The following is a 12,799-nucleotide window of genomic DNA, read 5'->3' as shown; positions in this document are numbered from 1 at the left end:
TTTTGTAATCCATGATAGATTTTTTTGTAATAATTGATCGATTTTTTTGTAATCCATGATCGAATTGTTTTTGTTTTTTTGTAATCCATGATCGAATTTTTTGGTTTTTTGTAACCCATAATAGAATTTTTTGTAATCCATAATCGAAATGTTTGTTTTCTTTTCTTGTAATCCATGATCGATTTTTTTGTTTTTTTTTTGTTTTTGTAACCCATGATAGAATTTTTTGTAATCCATGATCGAATGTTTTGTAATACATGATCGAAATGTTTGTTTTTTTTTTGTAATCCATGATCGAAATGTTTGTTTTTTTTTTTGTAATCCATGATTGAATTTTTTGTTTTTTGCTTTTTTTGTAACCCATGATAGAGTTTTTTGTAATCCATGATTGAATTTTTTGTAATCCATGATCGAACTGTTTTTTTCTTTTTTTGTAATCCACGATTGAATTTTTTGTTTTTTTTTGTTTGTTTTTTTTTGTAATCCATGATCGAATTTTATGTAATCCATGATCGAATTTTATGTAATCCATGATTGAATTTTTTGAAAATTTGTGATTTTTTTTTTTAATCCATGGTCGAATTTTTTTTTGTAATCCATGATAGAATTTTTTGAAAATTTGTGATTTTTTTTTTAATCCATGATCGATTTTTTTGAAAATTTGTTATTTTTTTTTTTAATCCATATTATTCAAAGAGAAAATGAGAGAGATGATGATTCTGAGGCCACCCTATCCCGGCCATATTATTCACATATCGAGTCCCAACAGCAACAGTGTAGGGATGAGCACGAAATACTGTAAATTAAATGCTGAATGGCGGTTCATGCAGGGAAAGAACAAATCAATATTCGCATATTCATTCAAAAACATGAAAATTCTTAATGGAGTACCCTCATTTTTTATTGAATTCCTAAAAAACAATATTTATAATGAATTTTAATAATTTTTTCGAAATTTTTTTAAGTTTTATTCTGACCGATTCACCCTATTCTCGATCCTGATCGCCGATTCGCCGATCCGGATCGGTTTTTTGGAAGCTCGATCCGGGTCACCGATCCGTTTTTTAAACCATTGGTTGGGACCGATCTGATATGGTATGGGTCCCAGTACCCGATACAACCCCCACCTTTTTTTTTCTTTTAAACTATTTAATATGTTTTTAGGTCTCCTCGAATCCCTAACCCATAAATTCTTAATTTATTTTATTTTATTTATTTTTAACCCATAAATTCTTAATTTAATTTAATTTATTTTATTTTACTTTATTTATTTTTAATATTTTTTATATCATGGATGTTTTTTTTTTTTTTGAGCAATTTAGTGATAAAAATAGGCCCCTACCAAATTTTTCAATAGATTGGATAGGGATGGCAATGAGACTGAGACCCGACGGGAATGGAATCCCTAACCCATAAATTCTTAATTTAATTTATTTTATTTTACTTTATTTTTAACCCATAAATTTTTAATTTATTTTATTTTATTTTATTTATTTTTAATATTTTTTATATCATGGATGATTTTTTTTTTTTGGCAATTCAGTGAGAAAGAAAGGCCCCTACCTAATTTTTCAATAGATTGGATAGGGGTGGCAATGGACCCTAACCCAACGGGAATGCCCAACACTGGTCCATATATGTGTCCAAGTATGACTATGTCCAACCCAATGGATACCTAGACCCGTACTAATATATATAATTTAACCTTAATTTTCTTATTTTACATAATTTTTTTTTTTATAATAATTTTAAGTTTCTCCACCCTTTTATGGAGCTTACATCCAAAGGATTCCGCACACCTATTCGACGTGGGATTAGTCCCATACTAATAAGGGAGAAGATCTTAATGTGAGAGGCATATGAGTTGTGCGTCTGGCATGTCAGCCTGGTGCAAGCACACTTAGAGAGAGAAAGAGAACGATAGAAACTGAGGGCATATTGCCTTTTTATTAGGGTGTTTAGCGCCACCCTGGTTCAGCCCACTAAGAGAGAGATAACGTTTAGGAAAATGAGGGCATCTTGCATCTTTATTGGGGTGTAAGGGGCCATTCAATTATTTTAGTGCGTCATGAGTTTTTATATGGATAGAAAGATTAATCCCACATCGATAGGGATAGAAGAAATAGGTGGGTTGAGATCTATAAAAGTAGAAACATTGGAACATTTAGCAATTTCCAAACCCATTCATTGGACCAGTGTTGGGTATGGGTATGGGTATGGGTCCCTGGTCCAACGCTACCCATCGGGTATGGGTACTGTTGGACCCGACCCACCCATTGCTAGCCCTACGATTGGGAAATTACATTTTGAAGGTGCCAATTGGGGGTTTCAACGGGTGTTAATTGGAGGTTTCAGACCCCAACCCTTTTCCTTTTCTAGATTATCGATTGAGCTTGATATAGACCCAAACTAGATTATCGATTGAGCTTGATATAGACCCAAACTATATTGCTTGAATCTGTGGATTATTTCTAGATTATGGATTGATCTTGATATAGACCCAAACTAGATTGCTCGAATCTGTAGATTAACAATCAAAAAGAGACAAGGATCATAGAGATCTTTGGTTGAAGATCCCTCAGATCTGAACACCACAAACTTGGCTTGATTGAATAGTTACCTTCGAGGTCTCGCCCTTATCAAAACCGCGATTGTGATTTCTATCGTGGATTTTTTGTGTCTCTCTTCAATTTTATCTTGATTGAATTAATAGTTATCTTGGATTTAAAGTTTGAAGTTATCTTGGATCTAAAGTTTGAAGTTTAAAGGTTAGGATTTAATGGCATAAGTGTTTTCTATATGGGTTAAAGTTGCAGGCTAGGGTTTTCCTCTCTCACTCTCTGTTTTCTGTCTAGTTTCTTAGCTCACATGTTGTTTGATTTTCCAGCTTTTTTTTCCTTTTAAAATGATCGCCCAAATGTGTTTTTAAAGATTGAAAAGAGCGCATAAATGGATAATTTCCAAAAACCACCAAATCGGCAAAGATACTGGATCACAGGATGGGGATTGTGGACTATGGTAATCTATGATTTAAGGGTCATTAAAATAGTGTCATCCTAAAGGTTCATGAAAACCATGAAATTTACCGATCTCAAAATGGGGGTGTCTACGTTGATGTATCCTAAGATTGTACTTTGTATCCATCATTAGCATTGGAAGATTAAGATTTATGGTTTCGTTATGCGAGTGGACATAATCCACCTTTGTGGTTTTCTTTCTTTCTTTCTTTTTTTCTTTTTTTTTTCTTCCATGCGCATAGTAACTCTCATTAAATATAGCATGGGCTTAATTGGTTAGCACTTGACGATTTGTAATGTTGTGTCCTAGGCTCAATTCCTATCAAAGGTAATTGCCCTCTTCTCTCTGACTCACCAAAAAAAAAAAAAAGCTCTCTATAGTTTATTTTATTTTACTTTATTTTTAACCCATAAATTTTTAATTTAATTTATTTTATTTTATTTATTTTTAATATTTTTTATATCATGGATGATTTTTTTTTTTTGGCAATTCAGTGAGAAAGAAAGGCCCCTACCTAATTTTTCAATAGATTGGATAGGGGTGGCAATGGACCCTAACCCAACGGGAATGCCCAACACTGGTCCATATATGTGTCCAAGTATGACTATGTCCAACCCAATGGATACCTAGACCCGTACTAATATATATAATTTAACCTTAATTTTCTTATTTTACATAATTTTTTTTTTTATAATAATTTTAAGTTTCTCCACCCTTTTATGGAGCTTACATCCAAAGGATTCCGCACACCTATTCGACGTGGGATTAGTCCCATACTAATAAGGGAGAAGATCTTAATGTGAGAGGCATATGAGTTGTGCGTCTGGCATGTCAGCCTGGTGCAAGCACACTTAGAGAGAGAAAGAGAACGATAGAAACTGAGGGCATATTGCCTTTTTATTAGGGTGTTTAGCGCCACCCTGGTTCAGCCCACTAAGAGAGAGATAACGTTTAGGAAAATGAGGGCATCTTGCATCTTTATTGGGGTGTAAGGGGCCATTCAATTATTTTAGTGCGTCATGAGTTTTTATATGGATAGAAAGATTAATCCCACATCGATAGGGATAGAAGAAATAGGTGGGTTGAGATCTATAAAAGTAGAAACATTGGAACATTTAGCAATTTTCAAACCCATTCATTGGACCAGTGTTGGGTATGGGTATGGGTATGGGTCCCTGGTCCAACGCTACCCATCGGGTATGGGTACTGTTGGACCCGACCCACCCATTGCTAGCCCTACGATTGGGAAATTACATTTTGAAGGTGCCAATTGGGGGTTTCAACGGGTGTTAATTGGAGGTTTCAGACCCCAACCCTTTTCCTTTTCTAGATTATCGATTGAGCTTGATATAGACCCAAACTAGATTATCGATTGAGCTTGATATAGACCCAAACTATATTGCTTGAATCTGTGGATTATTTCTAGATTATGGATTGATCTTGATATAGACCCAAACTAGATTGCTCGAATCTGTAGATTAACAATCAAAAAGAGACAAGGATCATAGAGATCTTTGGTTGAAGATCCCTCAGATCTGAACACCACAAACTTGGCTTGATTGAATAGTTACCTTCGAGGTCTCGCCCTTATCAAAACCGCGATTGTGATTTCTATCGTGGATTTTTTGTGTCTCTCTTCAATTTTATCTTGATTGAATTAATAGTTATCTTGGATTTAAAGTTTGAAGTTATCTTGGATCTAAAGTTTGAAGTTTAAAGGTTAGGATTTAATGGCATAAGTGTTTTCTATATGGGTTAAAGTTGCAGGCTAGGGTTTTCCTCTCTCACTCTCTGTTTTCTGTCTAGTTTCTTAGCTCACATGTTGTTTGATTTTCCAGCTTTTTTTTCCTTTTAAAATGATCGCCCAAATGTGTTTTTAAAGATTGAAAAGAGCGCATAAATGGATAATTTCCAAAAACCACCAAATCGGCAAAGATACTGGATCACAGGATGGGGATTGTGGACTATGGTAATCTATGATTTAAGGGTCATTAAAATAGTGTCATCCTAAAGGTTCATGAAAACCATGAAATTTACCGATCTCAAAATGGGGGTGTCTACGTTGATGTATCCTAAGATTGTACTTTGTATCCATCATTAGCATTGGAAGATTAAGATTTATGGTTTCGTTATGCGAGTGGACATAATCCACCTTTGTGGTTTTCTTTCTTTCTTTCTTTTTTTCTTTTTTTTTTCTTCCATGCGCATAGTAACTCTCATTAAATATAGCATGGGCTTAATTGGTTAGCACTTGACGATTTGTAATGTTGTGTCCTAGGCTCAATTCCTATCAAAGGTAATTGCCCTCTTCTCTCTGACTCACCAAAAAAAAAAAAAAGCTCTCTATAGTTTATTTTATTTTACTTTATTTTTAACCCATAAATTTTTAATTTAATTTATTTTATTTTATTTATTTTTAATATTTTTTATATCATGGATGATTTTTTTTTTTTGGCAATTCAGTGAGAAAGAAAGGCCCCTACCTAATTTTTCAATAGATTGGATAGGGGTGGCAATGGACCCTAACCCAACGGGAATGCCCAACACTGGTCCATATATGTGTCCAAGTATGACTATGTCCAACCCAATGGATACCTAGACCCGTACTAATATATATAATTTAACCTTAATTTTCTTATTTTACATAATTTTTTTTTTTATAATAATTTTAAGTTTCTCCACCCTTTTATGGAGCTTACATCCAAAGGATTCCGCACACCTATTCGACGTGGGATTAGTCCCATACTAATAAGGGAGAAGATCTTAATGTGAGAGGCATATGAGTTGTGCGTCTGGCATGTCAGCCTGGTGCAAGCACACTTAGAGAGAGAAAGAGAACGATAGAAACTGAGGGCATATTGCCTTTTTATTAGGGTGTTTAGCGCCACCCTGGTTCAGCCCACTAAGAGAGAGATAACGTTTAGGAAAATGAGGGCATCTTGCATCTTTATTGGGGTGTAAGGGGCCATTCAATTATTTTAGTGCGTCATGAGTTTTTATATGGATAGAAAGATTAATCCCACATCGATAGGGATAGAAGAAATAGGTGGGTTGAGATCTATAAAAGTAGAAACATTGGAACATTTAGCAATTTCCAAACCCATTCATTGGACCAGTGTTGGGTATGGGTATGGGTATGGGTCCCTGGTCCAACGCTACCCATCGGGTATGGGTACTGTTGGACCCGACCCACCCATTGCTAGCCCTACGATTGGGAAATTACATTTTGAAGGTGCCAATTGGGGGTTTCAACGGGTGTTAATTGGAGGTTTCAGACCCCAACCCTTTTCCTTTTCTAGATTATCGATTGAGCTTGATATAGACCCAAACTAGATTATCGATTGAGCTTGATATAGACCCAAACTATATTGCTTGAATCTGTGGATTATTTCTAGATTATGGATTGATCTTGATATAGACCCAAACTAGATTGCTCGAATCTGTAGATTAACAATCAAAAAGAGACAAGGATCATAGAGATCTTTGGTTGAAGATCCCTCAGATCTGAACACCACAAACTTGGCTTGATTGAATAGTTACCTTCGAGGTCTCGCCCTTATCAAAACCGCGATTGTGATTTCTATCGTGGATTTTTTGTGTCTCTCTTCAATTTTATCTTGATTGAATTAATAGTTATCTTGGATTTAAAGTTTGAAGTTATCTTGGATCTAAAGTTTGAAGTTTAAAGGTTAGGATTTAATGGCATAAGTGTTTTCTATATGGGTTAAAGTTGCAGGCTAGGGTTTTCCTCTCTCACTCTCTGTTTTCTGTCTAGTTTCTTAGCTCACATGTTGTTTGATTTTCCAGCTTTTTTTTCCTTTTAAAATGATCGCCCAAATGTGTTTTTAAAGATTGAAAAGAGCGCATAAATGGATAATTTCCAAAAACCACCAAATCGGCAAAGATACTGGATCACAGGATGGGGATTGTGGACTATGGTAATCTATGATTTAAGGGTCATTAAAATAGTGTCATCCTAAAGGTTCATGAAAACCATGAAATTTACCGATCTCAAAATGGGGGTGTCTACGTTGATGTATCCTAAGATTGTACTTTGTATCCATCATTAGCATTGGAAGATTAAGATTTATGGTTTCGTTATGCGAGTGGACATAATCCACCTTTGTGGTTTTCTTTCTTTCTTTCTTTTTTTCTTTTTTTTTTCTTCCATGCGCATAGTAACTCTCATTAAATATAGCATGGGCTTAATTGGTTAGCACTTGACGATTTGTAATGTTGTGTCCTAGGCTCAATTCCTATCAAAGGTAATTGCCCTCTTCTCTCTGACTCACCAAAAAAAAAAAAAAGCTCTCTATAGTTTATTTTATTTTACTTTATTTTTAACCCATAAATTTTTAATTTAATTTATTTTATTTTATTTATTTTTAATATTTTTTATATCATGGATGATTTTTTTTTTTTGGCAATTCAGTGAGAAAGAAAGGCCCCTACCTAATTTTTCAATAGATTGGATAGGGGTGGCAATGGACCCTAACCCAACGGGAATGCCCAACACTGGTCCATATATGTGTCCAAGTATGACTATGTCCAACCCAATGGATACCTAGACCCGTACTAATATATATAATTTAACCTTAATTTTCTTATTTTACATAATTTTTTTTTTTATAATAATTTTAAGTTTCTCCACCCTTTTATGGAGCTTACATCCAAAGGATTCCGCACACCTATTCGACGTGGGATTAGTCCCATACTAATAAGGGAGAAGATCTTAATGTGAGAGGCATATGAGTTGTGCGTCTGGCATGTCAGCCTGGTGCAAGCACACTTAGAGAGAGAAAGAGAACGATAGAAACTGAGGGCATATTGCCTTTTTATTAGGGTGTTTAGCGCCACCCTGGTTCAGCCCACTAAGAGAGAGATAACGTTTAGGAAAATGAGGGCATCTTGCATCTTTATTGGGGTGTAAGGGGCCATTCAATTATTTTAGTGCGTCATGAGTTTTTATATGGATAGAAAGATTAATCCCACATCGATAGGGATAGAAGAAATAGGTGGGTTGAGATCTATAAAAGTAGAAACATTGGAACATTTAGCAATTTTCAAACCCATTCATTGGACCAGTGTTGGGTATGGGTATGGGTATGGGTCCCTGGTCCAACGCTACCCATCGGGTATGGGTACTGTTGGACCCGACCCACCCATTGCTAGCCCTACGATTGGGAAATTACATTTTGAAGGTGCCAATTGGGGGTTTCAACGGGTGTTAATTGGAGGTTTCAGACCCCAACCCTTTTCCTTTTCTAGATTATCGATTGAGCTTGATATAGACCCAAACTAGATTATCGATTGAGCTTGATATAGACCCAAACTATATTGCTTGAATCTGTGGATTATTTCTAGATTATGGATTGATCTTGATATAGACCCAAACTAGATTGCTCGAATCTGTAGATTAACAATCAAAAAGAGACAAGGATCATAGAGATCTTTGGTTGAAGATCCCTCAGATCTGAACACCACAAACTTGGCTTGATTGAATAGTTACCTTCGAGGTCTCGCCCTTATCAAAACCGCGATTGTGATTTCTATCGTGGATTTTTTGTGTCTCTCTTCAATTTTATCTTGATTGAATTAATAGTTATCTTGGATTTAAAGTTTGAAGTTATCTTGGATCTAAAGTTTGAAGTTTAAAGGTTAGGATTTAATGGCATAAGTGTTTTCTATATGGGTTAAAGTTGCAGGCTAGGGTTTTCCTCTCTCACTCTCTGTTTTCTGTCTAGTTTCTTAGCTCACATGTTGTTTGATTTTCCAGCTTTTTTTTCCTTTTAAAATGATCGCCCAAATGTGTTTTTAAAGATTGAAAAGAGCGCATAAATGGATAATTTCCAAAAACCACCAAATCGGCAAAGATACTGGATCACAGGATGGGGATTGTGGACTATGGTAATCTATGATTTAAGGGTCATTAAAATAGTGTCATCCTAAAGGTTCATGAAAACCATGAAATTTACCGATCTCAAAATGGGGGTGTCTACGTTGATGTATCCTAAGATTGTACTTTGTATCCATCATTAGCATTGGAAGATTAAGATTTATGGTTTCGTTATGCGAGTGGACATAATCCACCTTTGTGGTTTTCTTTCTTTCTTTCTTTTTTTCTTTTTTTTTTCTTCCATGCGCATAGTAACTCTCATTAAATATAGCATGGGCTTAATTGGTTAGCACTTGACGATTTGTAATGTTGTGTCCTAGGCTCAATTCCTATCAAAGGTAATTGCCCTCTTCTCTCTGACTCACCAAAAAAAAAAAAAAGCTCTCTATAGTTTATTTTATTTTACTTTATTTTTAACCCATAAATTTTTAATTTAATTTATTTTATTTTATTTATTTTTAATATTTTTTATATCATGGATGATTTTTTTTTTTTGGCAATTCAGTGAGAAAGAAAGGCCCCTACCTAATTTTTCAATAGATTGGATAGGGGTGGCAATGGACCCTAACCCAACGGGAATGCCCAACACTGGTCCATATATGTGTCCAAGTATGACTATGTCCAACCCAATGGATACCTAGACCCGTACTAATATATATAATTTAACCTTAATTTTCTTATTTTACATAATTTTTTTTTTTATAATAATTTTAAGTTTCTCCACCCTTTTATGGAGCTTACATCCAAAGGATTCCGCACACCTATTCGACGTGGGATTAGTCCCATACTAATAAGGGAGAAGATCTTAATGTGAGAGGCATATGAGTTGTGCGTCTGGCATGTCAGCCTGGTGCAAGCACACTTAGAGAGAGAAAGAGAACGATAGAAACTGAGGGCATATTGCCTTTTTATTAGGGTGTTTAGCGCCACCCTGGTTCAGCCCACTAAGAGAGAGATAACGTTTAGGAAAATGAGGGCATCTTGCATCTTTATTGGGGTGTAAGGGGCCATTCAATTATTTTAGTGCGTCATGAGTTTTTATATGGATAGAAAGATTAATCCCACATCGATAGGGATAGAAGAAATAGGTGGGTTGAGATCTATAAAAGTAGAAACATTGGAACATTTAGCAATTTCCAAACCCATTCATTGGACCAGTGTTGGGTATGGGTATGGGTATGGGTCCCTGGTCCAACGCTACCCATCGGGTATGGGTACTGTTGGACCCGACCCACCCATTGCTAGCCCTACGATTGGGAAATTACATTTTGAAGGTGCCAATTGGGGGTTTCAACGGGTGTTAATTGGAGGTTTCAGACCCCAACCCTTTTCCTTTTCTAGATTATCGATTGAGCTTGATATAGACCCAAACTAGATTATCGATTGAGCTTGATATAGACCCAAACTATATTGCTTGAATCTGTGGATTATTTCTAGATTATGGATTGATCTTGATATAGACCCAAACTAGATTGCTCGAATCTGTAGATTAACAATCAAAAAGAGACAAGGATCATAGAGATCTTTGGTTGAAGATCCCTCAGATCTGAACACCACAAACTTGGCTTGATTGAATAGTTACCTTCGAGGTCTCGCCCTTATCAAAACCGCGATTGTGATTTCTATCGTGGATTTTTTGTGTCTCTCTTCAATTTTATCTTGATTGAATTAATAGTTATCTTGGATTTAAAGTTTGAAGTTATCTTGGATCTAAAGTTTGAAGTTTAAAGGTTAGGATTTAATGGCATAAGTGTTTTCTATATGGGTTAAAGTTGCAGGCTAGGGTTTTCCTCTCTCACTCTCTGTTTTCTGTCTAGTTTCTTAGCTCACATGTTGTTTGATTTTCCAGCTTTTTTTTCCTTTTAAAATGATCGCCCAAATGTGTTTTTAAAGATTGAAAAGAGCGCATAAATGGATAATTTCCAAAAACCACCAAATCGGCAAAGATACTGGATCACAGGATGGGGATTGTGGACTATGGTAATCTATGATTTAAGGGTCATTAAAATAGTGTCATCCTAAAGGTTCATGAAAACCATGAAATTTACCGATCTCAAAATGGGGGTGTCTACGTTGATGTATCCTAAGATTGTACTTTGTATCCATCATTAGCATTGGAAGATTAAGATTTATGGTTTCGTTATGCGAGTGGACATAATCCACCTTTGTGGTTTTCTTTCTTTCTTTCTTTTTTTCTTTTTTTTTTCTTCCATGCGCATAGTAACTCTCATTAAATATAGCATGGGCTTAATTGGTTAGCACTTGACGATTTGTAATGTTGTGTCCTAGGCTCAATTCCTATCAAAGGTAATTGCCCTCTTCTCTCTGACTCACCAAAAAAAAAAAAAAGCTCTCTATAGTTTAGTTAAAAGATGAAGTTTCTATAAGGCCTAAGCTTTATGCAAAAAATATAAAGCCTCACGTCAAATTCTCGTCTAGATAACACTTTTGGCAATGGAAATCTTCGTGATGGCCCTAAATTTAATTTCCAACACTGATAATAAAATTTGAAACTAAAAAAATATACAAATCTTGTTGATATTTGAGTGCTTATTTTTAGGGAGAAATTGATGGTCTAGATAATTTATTACAATATATATTATTTTTAAAGCAAGAAATCTAAAACTTTTTTTACAGCGATAAGATGATTGATGAAAATATTTTCCAGTGCTTGAATGCAATTTTCGATTAGTTATAAGGTGAGGCTGTACTTATTTCGATAGAGCTACAGCCCTATCAAACCATTTTCCGTAATTAAAAGAGGAAGAAATAGAAAAATACATATCCTCTACTCCAAAGTTGACTATCCTAACTAATGAAACACAGACATCCGTCACCCACGACATTGCCAAGTAACCAATGACCCACTATCCCATTCAAAATGGCTCCCAAGACCTCTACCTCTTTGACCTGGTGCACCCAACACACCATGACCCTCAATAAACCCCATCCCATCTACAAAAACCTCTCAAATCAGGGTTGGGACTGCACAAAACCTGCACAAATGTGACAGTACCCACCCTAACTTGACTAAATAGCTCTTTCACCCAAGGGAGTAACAAACCCTATACTCCCAGCATATTGCACGCTCTTGTGAGTGATTGAAATTAAGGGTTTCCACATACGACCACATATAGCATTGCTCCCTCAGGAGCATAATGTATCACAACTCCCTAGAAATTTCCTTTTATTCAAAATTTTGCCATCTATCTTATTTTTTGAGAAATTTTGGCATTTGTCTAGACATCCCTATATGACATTTTGCAAAGAAAGTATTTGGATTTTGAGTTAATTAAACATCTAGCGTTTTCCTTCCAAAATTTGAACCGTTCTTATTCAATCTTGGGAGATCATTTTTTTTAGACATGTAGAAAGTGTGAGTTAATTGTTTTCTTTAAGGTTGGTCATTGGGTTCTAGATGTTACTTCCCCAAAATTAGCGATCTAAAATATATGGGATTGTATACAATGGGATCATTTCTTTTTGGTACAGGGAGGTAACGATTGTTTATAACCATAAGAAGTGAAATCTGATAGCTTAGGTCTATCTTTAAGAAAATTCTTTGGCACTTTGAGCTTGGTCAAAGAAATAAATACAACCACCCAATTTTACAACCAATGGTTAATATAATTGTTACCGACTTGTACTAAAGTAAATGGTTTCATTATATGCTTTTGTAAACAATATTTCTAACATGAGTTTTTCTTGAGCGAGTAGATAGATACTATATTCCGGCAGGTATATGAAATATTTTGGCACCACCTTTTATATTCTCTTTCACTCCTATATTGTTAAGAATTAGATTGGGAATAGGGTTGAGGACGTGGTGGAAGTCCAACCAAAGCCTCAACTACCCGTCTAAATTTTCATTCCCTGACCCGAAAA

Source organism: Amborella trichopoda, chromosome 8 (assembly GCF_054954075.1).
Source record: "Amborella trichopoda isolate Santa Cruz 75 chromosome 8, AtrichopodaSantaCruz75HAP2 v2.0, whole genome shotgun sequence".
In the NCBI taxonomy this organism is placed as follows: domain Eukaryota; kingdom Viridiplantae; phylum Streptophyta; class Magnoliopsida; order Amborellales; family Amborellaceae; genus Amborella; species Amborella trichopoda.
This window is presented reverse-complemented; position numbering follows the sequence as displayed.